Below are 24,082 nucleotides of genomic sequence, written 5' to 3'. Positions count from 1 at the left end.
ATTAAAAACAAGCCGTTATTACAACAAATAAGCCTGCATTAACTGCTACTATTTACTTTGTATTGAAGTAAGGTGTGCAATTTTAAAGGTAAAAAAATGTAAAACTAAGAGCAAATTGGGTACCTCCCTTCCCCATTTAAATTTCCTAATAGCCACCTAATTGAATTGTTTGTTTTCTTCCTCTGTGGTTAAATAGAAGTTGTGCATTTTAATCATGTGTGTGTATGTGTGTGTGTGTACACAGTTAGGTCATTTTAGGATTTCAGAGCAGCTAAATCTCAAAATCTATACAGGTGAATTTCATAGGCCAGACACTCCCTTTCCAAAACAAGCTGCCTATTCCTTTGCGTTCTTTGCCCCTGCCTTTCCCCACACTTCTCAACACCCAGATAGAGAGACCCTTCTCCCGGTCTTGCATGAGCGTGATGCCTGCTGCAGGATCCCTTGATGCTCCTTCACCCTCCAAATAGGTGTGTGGGGTGGGGGTTGGATGGCTCATCTTTCTCTCCACCCAACCAAGGCTCTGATTTTGTCTCTTTGAGGTGATCTCCTGCCTGACCTCTGCCATCTGGTGATTGCGAGCAATTTGCATCGACCCTTAAGTTTTGCTCATTAGACACCCTCTTTGGCAGCTCCGTAGCTCCCCTGCAACTTTTACAGCTTGGCTTTGGGAACAGGCTGCTTCCAACAGAGCCCGAAGGTACAAAATCTCAGTTAGATCAGATGCTAAAAAAAAAAAGAAAGGAAGAAAAGAATTGGAAAAGCAGGTCATAGGATTTTCATGCAGACCTAAAGTGTTCTGTCTGTCTTCTTGGAAGCTAGGGTGTGGGCCCATGTTCTTTGAAGTTTGTTTTCTATTAACACTTGTTCAGCGGCTTTAAAAAACATATTCACAGAAATATAAAGAAAACAAAAAAGTGACTGATAATATCACTGTGCAGATTATCCCCATTGGTGGTGGCTTTAAATGGAAAATACGGACATGCTTACAAAATTCAGGCAGTGCAAAATGATTAAAAAATATCATTTACACATCAGTGTTGTAAACCAGTGTTCCCTCGGTAAAAAATGAAACTGAAAATCTTTATATACATATTTACACAGAAAGAGAATAAAACACAGGAGGTTCTGTATTTTGCCATTTTTCACTTAATGGCTTGGAGATAGTTTGATATCAGCATTTGAAGGTTTTTTCCTAACTTTTGTATTTTCTGCAAGGAAGTCTCTCCTTTGGCTAGATGATCATTCTTGAACCAGTCCCCTGATGAGACACACTCTGCTTGTTTCCAATTTTTCATTGCAGGGAGTTTGCAGTGGATATCCTGTGTATATATCCCTGGGATTTCATCCATGTCTGTCTACTAAATGAATTAATTCAGATAGTAGGATTACTGGAATGAAGTCAACATACATTAAACATTTGATGAACAATGCCATATTGTCCCAAAGAAAGGTTGCAGAAGTTTGCACTCCCAACAGGAGTATGAAAAGGCCATTTTCCTGGTACATCACCAATATTTTAAAAAATGTTTGATGCATTTGGAAATTATTTTGACCAGAGTCTTAATTTGGAGTTCATTATTTTCCCCCAAATGCAAGGTCAATTATCCCAACACCAGTTATCAAACACTTTCTATTTTCCCTATTCGATCAAGTGACAAGTGACAAATGTGATAATGGGGTTCTTGACTTACCACCTTCACTCTCAAGCCTGCTCCTGCTCATCTTCCCTTTCTCAGTTACTGGCACTGTTATCAACTCAGTGATACAAACCAAAATGCTAGGTGTGATCCTTGATTCCTTCCTTTTCTTCCTCCTTCACACCAGCACACTGGAACTATTGTACCCCTATCAGACCTCTTGTAAATGTTTCTACCACTTCGCCTAGTTTATGCCAACATCATAGACTCTTGCTGGAGAAATGGTAATTGCACCTCCATTTCTGTCTTTATAGACTCCTTTCCTTATATAGTAGCCAGGGTGATTTTTTAAAAAATGCTAATCAGATCATATCTGCAGACTCAAACTCCTTGAAGTGCTTTCCATCTCAATTAGACTAAATTCTAGATTCTTCCCCAGCTCCCACATAGCTTATATGATCTGAAGTTTGCCCACCTTCCTGACCTTGCCTATCTCTTTCCCCATTTTTTTCTTTTAAACACTCACGGAGCTCATTTCAAGATCAGGCTGCTTTTGCTTCTCTCTTTGCCTGGAAGAGGCTTTTCCCAGATCATCTTCGTCAAGGTCAGTTTCTTAGGTCTCAACTCAGATGTCACCTTCATCCCTCTTTATCTCTTCATCTTGTTTCATTTTCTCAGCAACACTTAGCACTATATGAATTTTCTTATTTTGTTCACTTATTTGAAGGCTATTTCCTCTCTGTCATGTGTAGTTCTGATGATTCAGCACTTTAAATAGTGCCTAGCACACAGTAAGCACCTGAGCCTATTTCTGGAATTTTATTTTGCCTCATTGTTCTATTTGTCTCCACTGCTAAACTGTTTAATTTTTTAAAAATTGCTTTAATTATTGTCTATTTTTATGTTCCAATGAATTAAATTCCTCCTGGGATTCAACAGCCCACTTGGGTCCCCATTAGCCTCAATACCCCAACTCCAAACCCCACATGGGTAAGTGTGCAGAGATTCTGAGCAGGGAGGTTGGCCTTCTCTGCCCTAACTCCCTTCACTCCCTTCACTTTCATAATTTTCCTAGCTATTATATGTTTCTTTTTCTAGAGGAACTTCCTAAAAGTACTCATGGATGTTTTAATTGAATTCATGCTGAATTTACAAATGATTCAGAGGGGAGAATTCATCATACTTTTTAATGTAAAAGCAAGCTGGGGCTTTCTCTTAACTTAAAATTTCTTCCTAGCTCCTCCGTAGATTTGGAAAATATTTTTTAATCTGTGGAGTTTAGAATGTACACAAAGTGGTAGGAACAGGAAAATGAACCTCCCTAAAGCCACACCTGCCATGCACACCCTTTCCTGCCCTGTTCCTTTCAAACAAATCCCTGACATCATTATTCCTTTTGTAAATATTTCAATATGTAGTTCTAAAGGACAAAAAGAACACTTATAAAGACTATAGCCATAAAATTATTACAGTACAAAAACCCCTATAACAGTATTTCTTCAATAGTTTTCAAGTTATATTCTAATAGATCAGCTGTTTCCTATTGAATGTCAGTATATGTTACTATATTGGGATCTCTTGTTGAATATCAATATATTAAAGATTAAAAAATAGTTTCTATGAAAGTGATTTGTCATATTTTTCAAGTGGTTGTTTTTATATATATTAAAACTAACAATTTTTACATATTAATCTTGTAATCGGCTACTTTATTGAATTCTCTTACTGTTTCTAGATCTTTCTAGTCTTCTCATGCCTTGCATTGTAGGGTTCTGGAATCAGTAGGGTAAGGGAGGGCCAACCTCCCTGCTCAGAATATCTGCACACTTACCCATGTGGGGTTGTGGAGTTGGGGTATTGAGGCTAATGGGGACCCAAATGGGCTGTTGGATCCCAGGAGGAATTTAATTCATTTGAACATAAAAATAGATAAAACTCATCCACTTAGACTCGCATATGCACAGGAAGTTCATCAGCAAGTCCAAACTAAGTCACCAAGTTTCCAGAAAGTCTCTGAGTGCAGAACTGACGGCAGGATCGGGTTAATCCCAAAGGCTTGCAGGAGGTGTGGACCGCTCTGGCGGAGATACTCAGGAGCTTGCTCAGCCTTGAACCGCCTGTCTGCAACTCCCTAGTGGAATGCATCCTCAAGGCCAGATGTGTTTCAGAACTCAGCTTGGACCTTTCCGAAGGTGCCAGATGCATTCTTCATGTAATATACCACTTCCAGTGGGGTCTGGAGTAACACCTCTCAATTGAATAAGCTGGCATTTCAGCAGCAAAGTATAGGAATGTTCCAAGAATGGAATGAAGAAAGACCCTAAGTGGCCTCAAGACAGTTCAGGCAGTTTTGCTTCCAAGTGCCTTATAAAGCAAACTTGTCCAAGTGCTTGGATTTGGGACCTGCAAGTGGGAACCATGGACCAAATATGCAAAGACCTTGGTTTGAATTAGTGAACATTCAAGTCCCATGTTTGAGGATCTTCATTTACACACAGAACGTGCCAGAACCTTAGGCTTACTAACAGTACATGCTTCCTCCTGCCCCTGACCTCCACCCGCTTTGTGGTAAAACCCAAAGGTGTGGGTGCCAAACCTCTGGCCCACTTTCTCTAGAGGTGACTGGGCAGGCGCTGGAGATGCAGAGCCAGCTGCGTGCACTGAGCCCCAGGACGCTGAGGGCTGAGCAGCAGGCTGTCTTCTTGTTCTTGGAAGGTGAAGAGAACCAGTCTGAAGTGGTGATTACCTCCCATGGCCTCCTCCCTTTCTTCTGTCCTCTATGAAAAGTGAATGAATATACTGCAAAGTTGACTTAATGTTTGCTCTACTTGAGAAAACAACATTTCCTCCTGGCAGAGCCCAAGATTGTTAGTGAGTGACAGCAAGGCAAAGCTACTCTCTGAGAAGTTTCTGTCAAGTTTGTGGAGCCTCCCCCGGTGGTAGCATCTGACGACTGAAACAGTAGCACTGAAAGCACCAGGGCCATCTACAGGGACGGTCAGGACACCGAAGGGCCCCGTGTCTGTGGGGTTCATGGTGGATTTGTCCCCCTATTCCAGAAAGGACCCCCTCCAGCCATATGGCCTATTGCTGTAGAAGCAAAACTGATGTCAGACTAGTTAGTCCTTCCCGTATTATGTGGAATGTCTGAATAAGACAAGTTGAAGATACTGCCGTGAGATTTTAGCCTTGTGGCCCCTGCCTTTTCTGACTGGATTCTGCTTATTCCCGCTATGGTTGATTATATCTTTAGATTCCTGCATGCAGCTAACCCTGACTTTTGAGAGTCCCCTCTCTGTTCCTAGGGAAAGCTCAGGAATCTTCTCTGGTGCAGTGCTCTCTGGGCTAATGAGGCTTCTGGAAGTTGTGACGTTCTCCTTGTGTGTCCAGGTTAATCTCTATTCTGAAAGGGCAGAAGGACGTGCTGTTTTTCTGCTCCCCAGTCAGTGCTGAGATGTCTCACCGTGGGGTCTTGGCTTCGAAATCCTTCCTTAGGAAGGAGAACAGGAAATCCCCGCAGGCCCATCTGAGCCGTGGAGGAGCTGGCTGGCGGACTCATCAGGCCACCCCTCAGGTCACTTGAAACCTTGTCTCTCAGGCTCCCTGTTAGTGATCCCCTGACTGTTCAAAAGAGCCAAACCTCAGCGATAACTCTGGTAAAAGTATCAGTTAGGACTGAAAATGAGTTCAACTCTCATATGCAAATTCCTGAGTGGGTTGCAAAGAATAAGATGCTGTCAAAGCATTTATGGTCTTCTTTCTGGAAAGTCCAGAGAGTTTGTGTTTCATCTGGGTCCCGAAGGACCCCGGCAAGTTCCTTCACTTCATGAGGCTTCCATTTGCTCATCTCTTCAATGGCAGTGAATTCTTGGAGTTGTTGACAGTTTTGCAGAACACCTAACACACCGCCCAGCGCCTGGAACGTGCTAGTCACTGCTCAGCAAGTGCTGGGTAATCGCCCCCGCGATCGTGGTGGTGATGGTGCTTAATGTACTCATTTTCTGGGGCTGCCCTAACAAATTACCATAAACTGGGTGACTTAAAAACATTTTCTTTCTCCCAGTTCTGGAGGCCAGATGTCCAAAATCAAAGTGTTGGCAGGGCCTGCTGCCTGGAAGGCCCTGGGGACAGTCCCTCCGCCTCTCGAGCACTGGCCGAGCACTGGCCGACGATGTGCATGTCCCTTGCCTGAGGCTGCATCCGATTGCTGCCTTGTCGTCTCCTGCGCTGCTCCTCTCCTCAGTATCTTCTCTGTCTATCTCGGTCCAATTTCCCTCCATCTCTCAATTGCGAGGATGCTTGGGCTCGCACTGGAAGGCACACCTGGAGGATCAGGACGAGTGCCTCTATGTAAGAGCCTTAATATAATCCCCTCTGTGAAGACCCTTATTCCAAGTAAGGTAACATTCATAGGTTCTGGGGTTTTAGGGTGTGAACTTATATTTTGGGGGACCACCATCAGCCCGCTCTTCTCAGTTGGTGCTACCCTGCTGGTGTGGAGCTGCTGCTGGCCGTACCATGTAGGAAAGAGGAACAGACGGGGCGTCTTGGGGTCTGTGGAGAATGGTCCAGGGTGGCGCTCAGGAGGTGACTGGGCTCTGGCCTGACTGGGTTTTCTTCCCTTCACAGGAAGGGCACTGCGCTGTGTCCATAGCTCTGATGCCCGCACGGCCTGCTGCTCCAATGTGGCCAGCTCACATTGGTCAGGACACCAAGGCTTTGGACCCTTCCTCAGGCCAGTTGCCTGCCTTCCTGTTGAGGGACGTGGGGTTTCAGCTTGATGAGATTTCCAGCAGGCCGTCTTGTACACCCAGACCGGGCCATGGCCGGTCACGGGCGGCAGACAGGAGCTCTCATGCTGTGATTAGCCACCCAGCTGTGGGCCCAGGCTCCGGGAGAACACACCACCTGTGTGCAGCCCAGGGGAGGCCGCCGCGAGGGATGAGGCTCTATCCGGGCGGGGATGCTGCTGTCATCGGGGCCCTGTGGGCTTAGATTTGGCAGCTTGTCTGCTTTTTGACTTCAGAGTGGGAAGAGGCAGCTTTCAGAGCTGGAAAGGACCATGGTGGGCAAAGTAAAATCCCTGGTTGAGAGGATGCGTGTGACAGGGGCCTGCTGTGCGGTTAATGAATAGATGTGAGGTTTCCATGCCCTCCAGCTCCCCTGGGGAATAGAATCTGTTTGCGGCTGGGCATTCTCCTACCACCCCCAGGAGGTTGCTCAGAGCAAACCAAAGAGACCTGTGTATATTCATGGCTGCTTGTGTATATTCCAGCTTGAAGGCAGGAGTTGCTTTCTTCGCAGTTGCTTTCTTCTCATATGGAGCTGGGGGAAATGATGCCCCAGTTTGCTTGCTTATTTCACATCCACACGCCATGAAGGGACAGGAGTGAGGAGCAAATATTGTTGTCTCTCTTCTGCCCTTCAGGTCAGGAAACTGAGGAAGTCACTTAAATGCTGAATTTGAGATTCCTCATGGAAAAATGAGAGATGAGAACACTAACTCCAGCCTGCTCCTCAGGTTAATGAGGGGAGCAAATAGGATCTGACCTGTGAGGGCCTTTTGTGAAAGGAATCACCACTATATAACCACAGCAGATTGAATATCATTTTTAAAGAAAATGATATCATGTGGGCAGCTCCCAAATAATGCCCTGGGAAAGATGGAAGGTCTGAAATGTCAGAAGTGCTGCTTGTAGAATGCTAAGATGACAGTAGGACTGTCTTCAGCTCCGGAGTGTCTTGACTTGATATGAGATCTTAGGGGGCAGGGATTCCATTCTTTGCGTGTTCTCGTATGTTCGAATCTATATATCTCTAGCACATAGAAGATGCTCCATAAATGGTCCTACGTGCTGTTTTACCTGAGAGGACCGAGGCTGAGACATGACCGTGTGCTCCACAGTCTCAAACACGCTGGTGGCCCTTTCCTCAAACACCCCGGGCTCCCCTCCACAGGCCACCATTATTTTTCCACATGGGTTAGATGGCATTTATTCTAAAATCCACCTTGAATAGTTGGACCTCTGAGGAGCATTTTCTGATTCCTTAATAGGAGTTTGGCCCTCCTTCCTGGGTGCTTCCTCTGAAGGAGTGAGGTGTGTCCCTCAGGCACAAGTGTGAGTGCACTGAAGAACAAAGTCATCAAGATAAATGATATTTTATTTCATTTATTTATTTTTTAAATGAAAAGCCCTTTTTTTTAAAAAAAAGATTTATTTATTTATTTATACAAGCACTGGGTACAGTCAGAAGCGCGGGAGGGTGAAGGAATTCACCAGAGCCAGAGCGGGGAGCAGAGCAGGCAGAAGGACAGAAGTACACTGCTGAGGGGAGCAGCGGGCGGCAGGAGAGGTCTGCGCGCCATGTGGGACCCTCTCCGGTGGCCGGGGAGCAGCCGGGGATTGAACCACAGAGGCTGCCAGCAGCTTTGCAACTCAGCGCTCAACCGCTGCGCCACCGGGGAGGCCTGATAATTGATATTTTAGTACCATTTAAAAAAAATTAAATTTAGTGCCTTACCCCCCAAAATCTACCTGGAACTAAATATCCACATTTGGAATAAAAACAGAATTTGACATCCATGCTTGTGTGACTCAACTCACCTTAATGCCAGCCCTGAGTGTAGATGCTGTCTTTTAAAATTTTTTCACATTTTGTTCCATGAGCATTTTGGCATTCATTTTGATTTTTGTGAATTTACCTCATTCATTGTCTTGTAACTGAGACCCTTCCATTTGTGCCGGAGGCCCTCGCGACACCCTGCTTAGCTTATGCCACCTTCGCAGCTCTTCTCTCTGCTTGGTTGCTCGTGCTGGAACATGAGTTCTTTGAGGGTGAGGACAGCATCATTTACAAGGGTGTCTTGGACCCCAAGCAGACCCCTGCGGTTAGCCATTGCTTTCAGCTGCCTCCCCATCTTGAGATTCTGCCCAATCCAAGTTCAAAAGCATTTGGTGAATGTAGATATTTCACTGAAGATTTCATGAAGAATTCTTTTCCAGAATTCTCTCCTGCCTGCTATCTCCTTTCTTTGTCTTTCTCTTCATTTCCAAATTCCCTAGTAAAGCAAATGCCTGGCTGCTGTTATTCCTTTCCCCTTATCGAGTTCATCTTGAATGGTGGTGGTGGTGATGGGAATCATGGCGAGAGGGCCTTGCCCCACAGAATCAGTACCTGGTACCTAGAGGGACTTAGTGAGGGGCTGATGAAAGGATGGCCAGGCGAAGGAATGAGTGAACCAAGCCCAAGTACAAGAAAGGGATTTTGCTAGGGGAGGCATTCTTCCACGCCGCCTCTTAGTTGAGGAGAAACTTGAGAGTCTAACAAGTTGCAATGGTTTTCTTGCTGCTTTCTTTCAGGGGCAGTTCCCTAGAACCCCATCCCATGGTGTCTTAGCCTCCACCTCTCTCTTCTTCTTTATCTGTCCCCATCTCTGGACTCCTCTTACCCGTGAGCACCACCCATGGAGACATCTTGGGGTTGTCACTGAATGAGTCTGCCTTCCGCATTGGAGGCGCTCTCGTCAGCTCACCCCTCAAAGGCTGTAGTAATTCTGCTTGATGGTCCGAAGGCTTCTTGAATCCCAGGTGGTCACGGGTGTTCTGAACCTCCTCTCTGGGATTCCAGAACAGGACTGGACGTTATAACTTTTTTGCTCACAAGGTCATAGTCACCCCGGGGGGCTTACCTGCCCTCCCCCTGAAAGGTCTGAAGAAAACTGGTCCTTTTTTGAGTATTACACAGTCACTGTAAATGTTTTCATACAGCAGAAGCAATTCACTATGGAACGTTTAAAACATAGAAAAGAATGTAAAGGAGATTCTAAAAAATCACCTAGAAATCTTACCCTGGAGGTAACTACTGTTAACATGTCCTTATGTTCTTATTCAGACTTTCTTCTCTGTGTCTTTGTAGAAAACGCTGATCTTCAAAGCCTGCTGTATGCTCTGTGTCCCGATCTATTTCTCTGGCACCGAACCCGGGGGGTAGGGTAGGGGGATGCTGGCATGAAGCCCCTCTCCTGTGAGGGAGGTCAGGTAATGCCTGTGTTCCACTTCAAAGAGCCTGAAGACCTTGCACCCGGTGGGGGGGCTCTGGCTGTGCCTTCTGCCTCCTGTTTACAGTCCAGGAAGCGAGTGTTTGCCCCCTTCTCAGTTTCCTTAGATGGAGTCTCACCGACAGGCTCTGCCTGTGTGTGTTAGGCTGGCTGCTGTCATAACACTGGAAGGAAGGGACTGGGTGGAGCCAGCTAAGTGTCCTCACAAGGACACCACCGTGTAGGTTATTGCTGTTTGCTAAATGAGGAAGCTGGGGTGCGGGGGTTAAGCAGGTGGCAGTCACCCAGAGGGTGACAGACTGGAGACAAGCAGCAGGGAAGTGATTTGGCTGAAGGACAGCAGGGCAGCAGTAGTGAGAATGTTCTGGAAGGAACAATATTATGTGAGGGAGATGGTGGGGGGGAGACTCCATGCAATAAGTCGGTGTATGAGGTCTAGGCCGAGAAGGAGAGGAAAAAATCACAGGCAGTGGCTGACGCCAGCCTTGGTGGGGTTGGATGGTGGGCTGTGCAGGAGACAGGAGGGCAACAGAGAAAGAGACAGAGGTCAAGTTTGGAAGGCAAAGGACAGTAGAAAGCTGAGGAGGATGAACTTGAGATGCCCATGAGTTAAACACATGGTTTTCAGTGGTTGTGGAGAATTTAAGGGCCTTGCTTTGTTCCCCTCTTCCCTTGTTCCCTCCCTGAGTTCCTGTTCCCTCCCCGCCCGCCCAGCTGCCAGCTTTTATTTGGGCCTCCCCCTGCCTTGTTGCTCTGGGTATTTATTCAAGCCAGGTGTCTGCATTCTCGGGAAGGCCTGCTGTCTATCACCTCCAGCATTCCATTTCACAGATAAGGAGGGGCAGGGGTGAGGCCATCGTCCAGCCAAGGAAGAGAAGGGAAAGAGGAGGCACATGGGCATGGTGACCAACTTAGCCTAGTTTTCCAGAACAGTCCCACATCCCATTTGGCATTGGGGGGTGCCAATCGCAGGAAACCTTGCCTACCTGGGGATCCTGGGGGTTGCTTACCTTAGAGGGGCTGGGGAACAGGGAGCGAATCTTCCACAGTGTTAGGACCTAGACTCACTCCAGGATGGGTCCCCATCTCCAAGGGGGGAGGGGGGACTCCCAGAACACAGCAGCCACATCACACAGTGCTGCTAGGACAGGTGTGCTGCTTGAGTCTGAGTCACCCGAGTCATGTGCCGTCTGAGCCCTGATCCTGGGGATGGGTTGTTATAAGAACCCCATCCCAAGCCCGCCATAGATCCTCTCTAAATATTTATCCAGTGCCTGCAGCCTGGGTTATACATGGAAAGGGGACACCGTTAAGGGCAAGTGCTTTTTCTTGGCCGATGAAATGGCAGAGGACTCTAGAATACACACAGGTGTCTTTCTGCTTACACTCCCTTCTGAAGCCTCCAAGATGAAAGGCTTTCTCCTGCTTTATTTAGAAAAACCAATACCTGTCCTAATCTTCCTGAAACCCTAAGTCTGCAAGGACCACCAGTGCCTGAGGCCACGTTGATGTCACACATTCACATCTGGGAACGAAGCTCTCGCCTGCTCCCACCACTGGGAACAGAGGGGATAATGAGCAGATGTTTCTCTAATAACGAGAAGATGTGCAGGCGCTGACACACGAGAATAGTTTCCAATCCGTAAGTTAATTAGCAAGCTGGGGAGCCCAGATAAATAAAGCTTTCTGTTTCCTTTCCTGCCGTCTAAGATATCTGATCTGGAGGGTCTATTCTTTCTTTCCTCCCCACCCTAAACATCAGGATTGGAGGGGAAGCTTTTAAACGCCTGATGATTTGTGTGTCTGGGACTGGCTTCTCAGCCACCGCTCCTCCAGAAACTAGCTCGTCGGCTTAGAGATGATTCCCAATTACTCGCTGGCTGATGCGGGCCCTTCCCACCCAGCCTTGGCCGTCACGTTCTCCATATTGACTTTCTCGTGAGTTTTATTGCGCTCCGCTGAGCGTGGAGGTCAGAGAGGAGTTAGAGAGGACCACGACATGCCCTGAGTAGCCTTTTTGGCCTCATGTTCATTTTCAAGCCACACCAGGAGGGGCGCGTCATTGTCATTCCTGCGGTGGAGATGGAAAACGAAGCCCTAGACAAGTTCAGCTACGGGAGCTGTTTAGTGGGGACATGGATTTCAGCTGAGTTTGTCTAGTGGCAAAGGTCTTCACCAGTGAATGGCTCTTCGAGTTCAGCAAATCCACAGCTTCCTCTTTTTCAAGTTGTGTGTCTTTGTCAACTCAGGCTGCCATAACAAAATACTGTAGATGGGTGGCTTCAACAGCCTTTACTTCTCCCCCTCTGGAGGCCTGGATGCCTCTGGATGTCCGGGTGCCAACAGTCTCCATATCTGGTGTCAGCTCTCTTCCCAGGTTGCACATGGTCATCCTCTCTTGTCCTTACGTGGCTTTTCCTGGGTGCACGAGGGAAGAGTCTGTCTCTCCCTCTTTTTAGAAGGGCATCAATTCCATCCTGAGTGCCCTTCCTTCACGATTATCTAAACCTAATCACTTCCCAAAGAGCCCACTTCCCAATACCATCATATTGGGGGTTAGGGACTCATATGAATTTTGAGATGATACAGACATTCAGTCCTTAATAGTATCTAAGCCCAAACCCAGACTCTAACACAGACTTCCCGTAGACACGTGCTGATTGAGAGATCTCGGGGAGAAGTCAGCCTTCTGAAGTCACCCCAAATCTTAGGATCCACTTTGCCCACCAAGCTTCTCTTTTCTCCCCTCTTCTCTCTTTTAAAATTCTGCCCTACTGATCTTTCTTCTCTTTGAGAAGTGGTAAAAATAGGAACAGTTATTGCCTTCAAGCAGGTTGACCGACTATCCAAGACCCAAGAGAATATCTCAAATTTATTCCAGCCCAAAGATCCTGTGTTTCTTCCAAAAAAATGTGGTACTCAGAATTTGAAATTTGGAGTTGAATGAATATGTCCCCCTGGTTGATGGTGTGTTTACTAAATATCAGTGGCTGTTGCTAACCATGCTTTGAAACAGGAGACATGTGTTTTTAATAGAATCACAAGTTTTATGCCTTGTTAAAAATACCAACATGGATGCTGGCTGGAGGAGTGAAGCGGGTTGTCACAGAGTGGCTATAATTCTTTTCTCAGCCTGCTGGGGCAGAGGAAGGATGACTGGTGCCCTCACATTTGCCTATTTCAGATAATGGCCCTCCCTGTTCTCTTTTAGAAATGACCCCTGGCCAGCAGATGGTCTTCTTAGCCCTGTCTATGTGTGGAATAGTGGTGGGCTTCATCCTTTCTGAGTGGGAAGGACAAAGTAGTCATGCTTATTTCCAGAGAAGCTTTAGCCTTCACTATGAAAAGCATCCTTTGGATATTCTAGAAGGTCTAAATGACAGAGTGTTTGAAAAGAAATACAGCCCTTACTACTTAAAGAAGACTTTCTGAGCGCTAGGACCAGAGGCAACTACTTGACCCCACACACAGGATAACTGGATATGCTCGCATTCCCCAAAGCAGCACCCCTCCTGACATCGTCCCTTAACTTTAGTTTTCAACAGTGTGCTATTTTTCTGCTTATAAAAGAAATATCAGTATAAAAATAAAGTAAATTTCCATCGGTAATTTCAGCACGACAGATACTGTACATCGCCAAAACATTTCTTTTCAATCTTTTTTCTGCTCATTGATATGTAATAGAATATTTACAAGATTGAGTTCATATTCACAGCTTTGCATAGTGCTTCTCTCCCACCTAATGGCACATTTTGTGCTTCTTCCCATTTCATTAAAGAGCTTCATGTGTTTTTACAAATAAATGCAAAATACTCCATCCAATGGATGCACCACAATTGATTTAACCAGTGCTGTTTCTCAAATATTTTGACTGCAGATTTTTCCTATTATAGAAACACACTGTAATATTCTTGTCCTTTACTTTTAATTACATGAAATGTCTCTTTTGTTTGTAGCCTCTTTGCCTTTTTCCCACGTTAAATGATGGATGTGTACTAGCAATGTAAATCAAACTGCCTTTTCAATGCAGAAGAACCCCCCCTCACCCCAATTAAGGAACCATGTATTGTTTTGTAAAAAGGGCCAGATTTAAAAAATAAAATAGTGAGAATGGGAGAGGGAATGTTTGCACACTCCTTTATGTAACCTAGAATGTATTGTGTGGGTTAAGACTGAACGTTAATGAGTTTACAATCTACTTCCAAGGAAGCCTGATTTCTACACTGCAAAGAGCTGAAGAGTAGTGGATGAAACCACATAACAAGGTGTCAAACTATACGGTGGATGAATATGTATTAAAGGAAGATACTAAATGGAGAAACAATGCTTTATTTTTCTGGCACCACTAAAGACTTTTGGAGAAGAGGGGATTTGAGCTTGATCTTAAAGAATCTCTTTAAGAATAGAAATCTACCTTACGTTGAGCCCTCTCGATGTGTTGGGGACTTTGCACATTGCACAGACGCTCTAATTTATTCCTTATAATGGCTCCACCTCTTTATTGTTAAAGACAAAGGGACCTTTCCAAACAAACAAAAAACAAAACACCTGTACAATAAGATTAAAGATGTAGATAATATAATGAGATTGGAAATACTTGCAAATATAATATGATTGGTAGGCATAGGACAAAAATATTTCTAAAAACAGAGGAAATCAGGACAAAGGGGAAAATCTGTACAGGAAGAATGTAAGCTCTACAAAGAAAGGATTCTTTACCTGTTTTGTTCACTGGTGTCTCCCATACAACTGGGTTAGTGGCGCCACATTATAGGTGTTCAAGAGCTATTTATGTGTTGGAATGCTGAATGAAAGGGATGACCGAGATGTTGGCCATGACCCCATGTTACTAGGGATGACATGCAGTTTTGACTCTGAGCTTCCTTGTAGATAAATTGTGGGGTAGCGTATTCAGAAATGACCCCGATTTATAAAGTTTTTGCAGGCAATGGGACAGGATTTGACCAGGTTATGTGAGGGGAAGGAGTTGGGACTGTCATAGGGGGTTATTTTAAGTAATGCCTGGGGGATGGGATAGTATAGAAGCTTATTTGGCAGGTCAACATGGGGGTAAGTGAAAAAGAGCATTAATGGGAAGCTATCAGAGAGCCTGGGCAGAAGGGAGATTTTCTAAAAAGCAAAACATTCCCATCATTTCCTTCCCTAAACTATATCCTCTTTTTTAGAATTGAGTCTTGTCCACCTGCTTCAATTCATATGCTGAAATCCCTTGCGACTGTATTTATAGATAGGTTCTTTAAGAATGTAATTAAAATTAAATGAGGTCATGAGACTGGGATTCTAATCTGATAGAACTGGTAGCCTTAGAAGAAAAGAAAAAGACTCCAAAGAATTCACAGAGAAGGACCACAGAAGGACACAATGATGTAGTGTTGTCTATAAACCCGGCGTCTTCCTGACCTTGGAATTCCAGCCTCTGGAATGGTGAGAAAATAATTTCTGTTGTTAAAGCCACCAGCCTGCTGTTTTGTTATGGAACTCCAGAAGACTAACACATCCTCCATGGAATGACCGACTCCCACCGGCCTGGAAGAGGTGAACACTTTAAAAGTGAACTTCAGTTCAGAAATCTGTAACACCACCGGGTTTTAGAAGAGAATCCAAATGTCACCAACCTGTCATTGCATATCTGAGAGCTGCCTCACCCCCACATAGTAGCCACAGCGGCCATCATTTTGGAGGGATGCAACACTCCCAGACTCGGGGTGGCCAGGAAGGGCATGTTCATAGTTTGAACTGACCGAGTTCAATCTCTTCAATTTTGGTCTGGCAGTTTTTACTGTATCTTTTTCAACCTATTATCTAAGTCCTGGCCCCCTCCACCCATGGCCCCTCTGAGCCCAGATATAACTCACCCACAATTATATATTAAAATTGCTCATCATGGGGTAAATGGTTGGGGGACTGTGGTGGTCACTGTGAACCCCTCACTTACAGCATCTGGTCCCAAATGTAAACAGCCCCCAGGGCACTGGCATGGAGGGGAGGGGACACGTGGCAGGAACCCGGCTTCTGTTTTCCTTTGGCTGTCTCTGGGCTTGGATAATGCATTTTCTTTCTCCACTGACTTCTGTAACCCCTAAAGCTATTTTTACAGTGAAATTGAAGCTTCTGTTTTGTTGTAGGAAATACTGTCTCTGAACATCATTATCGGTAAAGTTGTACAGCCCGACAGAATGTGTACAAAAGTCACTTCCCTAGAATTGACTCCCCCAGAAGAGTCACCCACCCTGAATCGTGAATCTGAGTCTCAGCTTTCACCCCAGCATCCCACCAAGGTCACGGGGGTTATCTGCCGTTCAGGCCAAACCTCATGGCTTCTTTTACAAGATATTAACCTTCATTTTCTAAACTTGGCTCATGAGCTTGGTCATTTTCACCAATTATTTTTAAAGGATTATGATAATAACATAACAGGGATTTCAGGCTGTTCTCCAAGAAGCTGTAGGGATGACTATTAATTCATTGTCATCATCTAAATCATCAGCTTCTAGGCAGCATTAAAACTTAGAAAAATTTTCACTGAAGCTTTTGATTTTAGGAAAGTATTTGGAGATTGGAAAAAATACGTCTTTCAATTAAATACCATTTCTGAGCTTGTTCTGCCTTTCTATGAATGACAGTTCCTCCTCTACATGTTTTTGCCTTCCCCGTTAAGGAAGCCAGTGTCAACCACCGATGACGAGTTACCGCGGGCTTATATTCTTCTGCAGGATTCTCACTGCAGACTCTGTATGTGTGTTTGGAAAATAAGTCAATCAATAAATAAGATAAATAAGCCAAGTATGATGTGTTTCCAGCCTTTCCCCACTCGTCCACGCTACCCTGGAGGAGATGAACTTGGTTCCTTGACCTTCCCCACCCTTTAGGAGGCTACTGTCTTGCCTGAATGATTCTTTTAGGTCTTCGAGAGTTCAGGGCTTCTCTTCAGGGGAATGCCCGCGGGGGTGGGGAAATGCACATTTGGACAGAGCATCCCCTCCAGGCCTCTGTGGCCTCTGTTTCCCACCAACCTTCCTCCTTTATTTTTTGCAAAAGCCCAAAGAAAGTCACATCAATATATTTCCTTCAAAACTGGTTGAAAAGGAGCCACTTTTGGAGAGTGTGCACAAGGAAACAGCTGCTCTCCAGAGCTCTGTTTCTATCTGGGGGAGGAGATTTGAGGCAAGTGTCGAAGAGAAGGATAAGAGCATGTGAAGGAAGTGACTGAGGTGAAAGGGAGATTTTAGGAAGCCTGGCTACTGTCTGAAATTTCTCCATGTTGCTTGGAAATGCACGTGAAGGACGTGAACCTGGCGCTTCCCCCTTGGGTGGCCGCACTGTATCTGTTTGATCACAGCATCACTTTGAGGCTCACACGGTGATGGTTTGGGTCTGTTACCTGAAAGAGCCACATGGAGCTACGTTTTACATAAGTCAATGCCGACTGTGGTTCAGGCGTGGGTTTGGAGCCAGCTGGACTGCTGTCCAATTTCAGTTCTGCAGCTTTCTTGCTGGCCACCGTGAGCTTGTTTCTAAGCTTCTTGAAGCTCCAGTGTCTCATCTATGAAGAGCAGATGGATGAGAACCTCACTCCTCCGGTTGTTTTGGGGATTAAAGGAGGTAATCCACTTGCGAAGCACCTAGGAGGGCGTCTGACATGTAGGATGTTGGTGGTGGTTATCAGAAGTACATGTTGTGACAATTTCCAGCGATGCCTTGTGAAAATGACTGTTGTTTGAGGAGCTCTTCTGATCTGTGGAGTCTCTCTGGGCTGCTGCCAAGCCGTCGCTACTCCAGCTGGGGTCAGAGCAGCTAACGCATTTGCAGGTGCCAAGATTCATGCAGGATGTGGGTCTGCAGATGGATATCGGCAGAGGGATCTGGACTGCCCTTTTTGCTAAAACAGGAATGAGTTAGGTTAACCCTGTGGCTGTGTAGCAGAAGATGCAATCCAACCTAATTAAAGGCCAGAAGGCTACACTTGCACACACTAAAGCAGAAAATGTGCCGCAGACACTGTGTGTGTATGTGTGTTTGTGTGTATGTGTGTGTGCACACACGCATGCACACACACTCTTATGGTACGATTCTCTTTGAGCTCTTAGAGAAAGACCCCAACATGGAAGCAAGTCTGTATTTGACCATCCCCATGTGCTTTAAATCAAGCTGGCTTAAAGTGTGCAGCAAAAGCTGTTCTTAATCTGGACGGCAGGCAGAGGAAGCATTTCTCTGGGGGCCGCCAGCTCTTCCTCCATGCTATCAGGACAGGGAGGTGGTGAGTCACTCCTGGACTGTGACTCAGGGCTCTGGTGGTCTCTGCAGACTGCACCAAATTCCTCTTTGACCTTGAACGAGCCAGGTCTCATCTATAAGCTTCCATAGCCTCATCTGCCAAGTGAGCTGGTTGGACCCTGTTCTGCAGCCACCCCAGGCTGGGTAGGTTCACCGTCAGTTCAGGCAGTTTAAAAGAGAAACTTGGAGCCCTTGGCATCATCTCCACAGGTTATATTAATAGAATTCAGGGAAAACAAGCCAGCAGGGAAACAACAACTTGGGCCCCCTGCGAATCTTTATGCTCTCTGTCCTCTGCTGCACACCAGCCTCTGTAACGCTGCCCTTATAGCCTCAGTCTCTCAGCTCAGGTGTGCCCACTTATGCAGTCCCACACCATACTCCAGGTGTCTGCCATCAGGCATGCGTACCCCAAGCCCACATGCCCAAGCTCCTCCTGTATTCAAGGCCACAAGTGATAGCGATAGAGGCCAATGGTGCAAAAGCCTGAGCAATCTTCACTTACCCTACAGACCTGGTGAGCTTTCAGGCCACACAGAGCTTGGTCAGAGAAGCCACATCCATGATTCGAGATGACCATGTGGCTGGAACTGGTGAGGACAATTCAGAACCAAGTCACAGGCTTTTCTGGACGGATCTGAACCAACACATGTTCCACAGCTCAAGTACAGACTATCCCCTTAAAGGCACCAGCCTGAGAAGAGAGGTTTGCCTTTTGTAGACCTTAAGAAAAATGACTAGAAACATGGAAACCAAGTCTTGAAATCCGTGCTTAACTTGGGTGAGCTGAGGCCAAGGATGTGGGTGATTGCAAGTGTGGCGGCTTGCTCCAGAATGCAGGTCCCTGGCTTGTGGACACGGTAAGCCCGGGGGACTTGCAGGGATCAGTGTGACGCTGACAAAACCTGCTGTTGCCTGTGGAGAGGGGCCGGCGCACAAATAACCCCAGTTATCTCTTGCCACAGCGAAGTTGACTCCCAGCTTAGTGGCTTAAGACAACAATCATTTTATTACTTATAATTCTTTGGACCAGGAATTTGGGTAGAATTTACCTGGGCAGTTCTCTGCCCTCCCTGGCATTGACTGGACTCCCTCAGCTTGTGTCTGAGCTGGTCCAGAGGGTCCAGAAAGGCTTTGATCTGGGGTCAGAGATGTTGGCAGAGAAGAGCTGGAAGTCTGGGTTCAGCCGGGGAGCCGGCACAAGCGAGCCTCTCTCTTTCTCCAGGGATCTCCCTCTCCATCCAGTCTCTCCCTGTCGTGTCTTTTTAAAAAATTTTAATTTTTTTAAACAATATTTGCTTCCCCCCACCCCCTCAGGTGTAGTCCCCATAGAATTTCTCTCCCCAAGGCACCCGTGCTCCATCACCTCAGTCTCCTGTTCGCCTCCCTCCGTCCCTCTGGCCCCTCTCCCTCCTGCTCCCCGGCAGTATGTTCCCTGTCGTGTCTTTAGCATAGTCACCAGGTTTCTTACATGGTGGCTCAGGGCCCCCAAGAAAGAAGAAATAGAAACTGCTAACCCTCTTACAGGCCAGGACCAGAACTGGCATAGTGTCACTTCTGCAGATTCCACTGATTGGGCAGCCACGGAATGGCTTCGATTCTAAGGTATGGAGGAATAGACTTGACATCTCATAGAGAAGTGGCAGAGGGGTGTAGGAAGAGAAGGAATTAGAGGTAGCCATTCTTGGGGGTAAGCTGCCACAGGCCCTTTGAGCAGAATTTGGAAGGATCTGGGCCTGGAGTCACATCAGGGTAATGATGCCCAGAGGGCCTTTGTGGTTGCAAGACTGGCAGCCTGACTCTCCTTCGGGATCCGATCTCCTTCTGGCCCTAGGAGTGAGAATAAACCAACATGAGCCCTCCTTGCTCCTAATATCCATCCTGACTCAGTGATGAGGACACATCCAGCCCTAGAATTCTTCATCCGGTCTAGGCTTACCCCACTCTCTCTAAAGGGGAGCAAAATGATTTTCATCATGAGTGTTAACTCTGTTAGTGGCTCCCTGGAGCTATTAATATTGAGGGCCGCTAGTGTTGAGAAGGGTTCTGAGGCCACATCAAGGCTCAGTGTTATCTGTATTGGTCATGTCTCTCTTGGGTGTGGAATAGAAGAGGTGCCATTTAAACATATTCTACCTGCGTCCGACCATACCATGCTCTTGCCAGGAGATGGGCATACTGACTGATAGCTAAACTGTCTATGCACTTTCCTGTATGTCCCCATTTGCAGGCTTCATTTCCTTCTCAGTGATTGCCTGCAACCTGTCTGGTCTTCAAGGCCTGCTTCCTCCAAGTTTTGCCGTAATGCCCTAGTTTGTAAATTTCTATAAACTTAGGCTGAGTGAGTTTCCACTATTAGATACTGCCATGCATTGTTAATTATCTTTTCATCTGCATACTGATTATTCCAAATGAGGCTATTGGATAGTTGAAGTCAAGGTCTGGTTTTTAGATGCCTTGGTATCCTTCTTCCCAGTTCTTACTTAGTTGGTGTTTCTCCTAATGTTGTGATTCAACAAGCACCAGAAGGTGATTTGAATATATTGAATATATTGCCCTAAGAACAGGCATTGATGGAAATGGGTTCATACCTGCAGGCTCGGCTCAGTGGGTTTTGCCAGGAGGAGAGTTTGCCTGGATCAGAAACATGGATGGCTGGCCAACGCCAAAGCTGAGCTGTTGTTTGCTGCTCAAACCAGTGCTTCTGGTTCAGGGGACTGGGTGACGTTGTGATGTGTCCGTGGCTGCCTCCAGTGTCCAGTCGCCTGTGGTCCTTGTTGTTGCCTGTTCAAGTTATCAGTCTGAAAATGCTTCAATCATTGTTCCCCTATGGTGGGTGTTCACATCCCAGGGAGGGAGACTTTGTAATTGAGGAGGCAGGAGCAGCTTTTGGAGGATTTGTGGGAATGTTTTCTACCTCACTCCACCCAAGGAAAGATTTTGCTCCTTCTTGCCTCTGACGGTCACTGCTCATGTGTATCTGCGCTCGCATGTCCCGAGCTCAAAACCAAGCAGGTGGATTTGATAGAATTCCTTTTGAGTTGTGTGTTGCCGTGTTTGGGTTCATCTGTGTGGGTATGTAAAAGCTCTGGAGACAAATGTGAAGAAACAGACATCAGACTTTGGATTACTTTATTTCTAACATATTTCGTATTCTCTGGGACCTGGTTGGGTAGGATGAAGAGGGGAAAGTCAATATCCAATTTGGGATCAGACTCTCAGACACCTGTTTCCTGTGTGTTCCTTCCAGGTCTCGGGGAGCGATTTTATATAGAGCATTACTTCAAGATTCGATTTCTTCTTCCTTGGAGATAAACACACGCATGGCTGACATACCTGGGAAGGGTCAGAGCTCTTCAGAGACCCCACAGGTAAGTCACACATTTTCCTGATTTAATGGTTCTGTGGTCCCCAGGCATCCCGATGGAGGCACGGTATGTGCATCCAGACACCAAATGTAATCAGGATGTATTTTATGATCATTATGATACAGAGGCAATTAATGCTGTTCATATTATCCCAGAAGCTGGGTAAGATCTTAAAGTGTATAAAGAATCATCAGAGACATCGAAGGAAGGTGAAATTATAGGCAGCCATATTGTTGCATGATTGTCATTTTATTGATTTTGATAATTAGTCATTTATATGTTGCTTAATAGAAAAGTAACCACTAAGCCACTTAGCCCATGAATCCAAATGCATTTTGTGCCTGGTGCTCTTGTATCCATAACCTCATTTCATCTTTCTGAATAAATGGGATTTATTCTGGATTGGTTGGTGTGGATAAATTGGAGATGCACCTTTAAGGAACAAACCATACAAGGGATACTTCCTTCATCTCCTTGTATTCTTGGTTTGCTGACTTTAATAAAGTCATTTCTGAAATGGAAAGTCTGGATTTTGAAGCAACAGGTGTTAACTGGGTTTCCCTGTGTTCTCTCAGCCTCTGATGAACACCATTCTTCTGCTTATTTTATTTTATTTTATTTTATTTTATTTTGTTTTTCATTCTTGTCCCAAAACCATGTCCTCACATTAGATTGGGGCCCACCAGCATATGAATTTGGCTCATCTTCTCCCCAAATTAACTTCCTCTCTCCCTTCCATTCAGTTTTAACATGATGATAATTTGAACTAACACTTCTCTCTTTTGAAGAAGATGTACTTTGTACTGTTTGGAAGGAATCAGTTGTTAATTTACAGTGACCAATGCTTATTCATATTTAACCATCTGTTTTAAAATGTACCAGTCTTTCTTTTAATCATGTGTGGTAAGACATGCAGACACAGAAATGACTGTCACGACCGTTTATAAGCACAGACTCCTAGAAACAGAAGCCACGTCATGCAGATTCTCGGGGAATGCCAGGTTGGGAGGCAGGAGAATGAAGGGAAAATATGGGTAAAAGCCTTTATTGCAGATTTTGTGGAAAGGAGGGATTGGCTAGTTTGGATCATTTCAGCAGGCCCTGAGATGCGGGTACTCGATATGAGAGCTTGAGAGAAGATGGACTTTGGTGGCATGGGCTCTGGATTAGTTGGCGTGTCTATGAAAGGAGCTCAACAGGCAAGTGATTTAGATGGTTAGGAATCAGCTAGTCCTGGAGGGAAAAATCACTCCCAAGTCAACCCTAGAGGCCAGAGCATCAAGAATACAGAAAACCAAGAAAATATTGTTAATATAACATCCTTTAAAATAGAACATCCTTTATAGTAATATAAATGACATCCTATATAATACTATAACATCCTTTAAACTACTTTCCCAAGAGCCAATAAACATATATTGAGCATCGGCTGTGTGTCTGGCCTTTGCAATTCTAGAATTAGTGTGGCAGTGAGTCATGTTAAGTGCTCAACGAAGCTCTGCGCTGGGGTGTATGGACACGCCTGACACACTGCCTCTGCCCACAAGGAGTATACTTTCTAGTTGGAGAAGGAGACATGTAGATGCATTCATTATAACCAGGATAATAGACCCTAATGAAAGCTACAATCATCCCCAAGGCTATGCCCCAGTCCCTGTAACTAGAGAATGACCTCATGGTCTACCAAACCATTTAAGCCAGAACTTGAACAGCCTAGTTCCTCCCCATTCCCCACCCCTTGCCCCACCACCATCATGTATTGTTCATTCTGCCTTTTAAAGAGATGGCCAGGTTGACCCTTTCTCTCCATCTCGACTGACTGCAGAGAGATGCATGCAGCTGTGCTGAAAGAAAACCACTGCCTCCCAACTTTCCCACACACCCCTCCTAAAAAAAGCCCTGGCTAGAGTGGAGATGGGGGATGCCCCCCTATTCCTGGTTCTCCTCTGTTGCACAGCAGAACCCTGAGTGCTAATGCAGAGCAGCTGTGCACCAGCCTCTGGTGGGCATCTGGAGAGGAACACGCAGGAACATGCCTGCCAGCCCCTCCACCCACCAGGGGCTCTACCACCCAGAGTCCTTTTCAGAGTCCTTTTCAGTTCTCTCCTCCCTAGAAACAGCCATTTCTGGCAGAGGTCCAGAGCCTGCCTAGGCCAGAGACAATGTTGAGGTACAGTTTGTCTAGGGTACCTCCCACCTCCTCTTTGTGTGCCTCTTCCTCTCCTGATTCCCCTCAGGGCCTCCATAAGGCTTGGTGTGGAGGGTGACTGTGCTGTCATCTCCTCTGTAAACTCAGTCACATGAGTGGGATTTAAAGGTCACTCCTCCTGATGGCATTTGTGCCTCCCAAGAGCACGGGACAAGGGCGTGCTGACATCTGAACGGGGATGGTGAGTGGGGTCTGTTGGTTTGCAGAAGGCGTCTGTATGTGTGCCCGAGCACAGCCATCATTCATTCCTCCACCTACCAGCCTGGGGTGCAGTAACCTTGACTGAGGCAGAAGAAGGGCCTGGGGAAAAGGTCCAGCACCAGACACTCCAGTTCAGCTTCCACTGTATGTGTCGCTAGCTGTGACTGGAGGCCCAAAAGGAAGGAGTGTTTATGTGTTAGAGCTCCCATACGAGAGGCCAGAGACTGGGAGACTTAAACAACAGAAATTCAGGTTCTCACAATTCTGGAGGCTACTATTTCAAGATCATTCTGTCAGCAGGTTTGCTTTC

The 24,082-nt window shown here is 45.9% G+C and overlaps 1 protein-coding gene across 1 annotated transcript in view; it reads left to right on the top strand.

Annotated features, from left to right (window-relative positions):
- Positions 1-24,082, top strand: part of PDZD2 (PDZ domain containing 2) — a 319,093-nt gene that overhangs the window by 31,199 nt on the left and 263,812 nt on the right. Inside the window, exon 2 of the mRNA XM_054688246.1 lies at positions 21,245-21,365. The gene's annotated coding sequence lies outside the window, so the exon portion shown is untranslated. The remainder of the gene's footprint in view (positions 1-21,244; positions 21,366-24,082) is intronic.

Source organism: Talpa occidentalis, unplaced genomic scaffold (genome assembly GCF_014898055.3).
Source record: "Talpa occidentalis isolate TD23 unplaced genomic scaffold, MPIMG_talOcc4v2.1 talOcc4.6, whole genome shotgun sequence".
Classification (NCBI taxonomy): Eukaryota; Metazoa; Chordata; class Mammalia; order Eulipotyphla; family Talpidae; genus Talpa; species Talpa occidentalis.
This window is presented reverse-complemented; position numbering and strand designations above follow the sequence as displayed.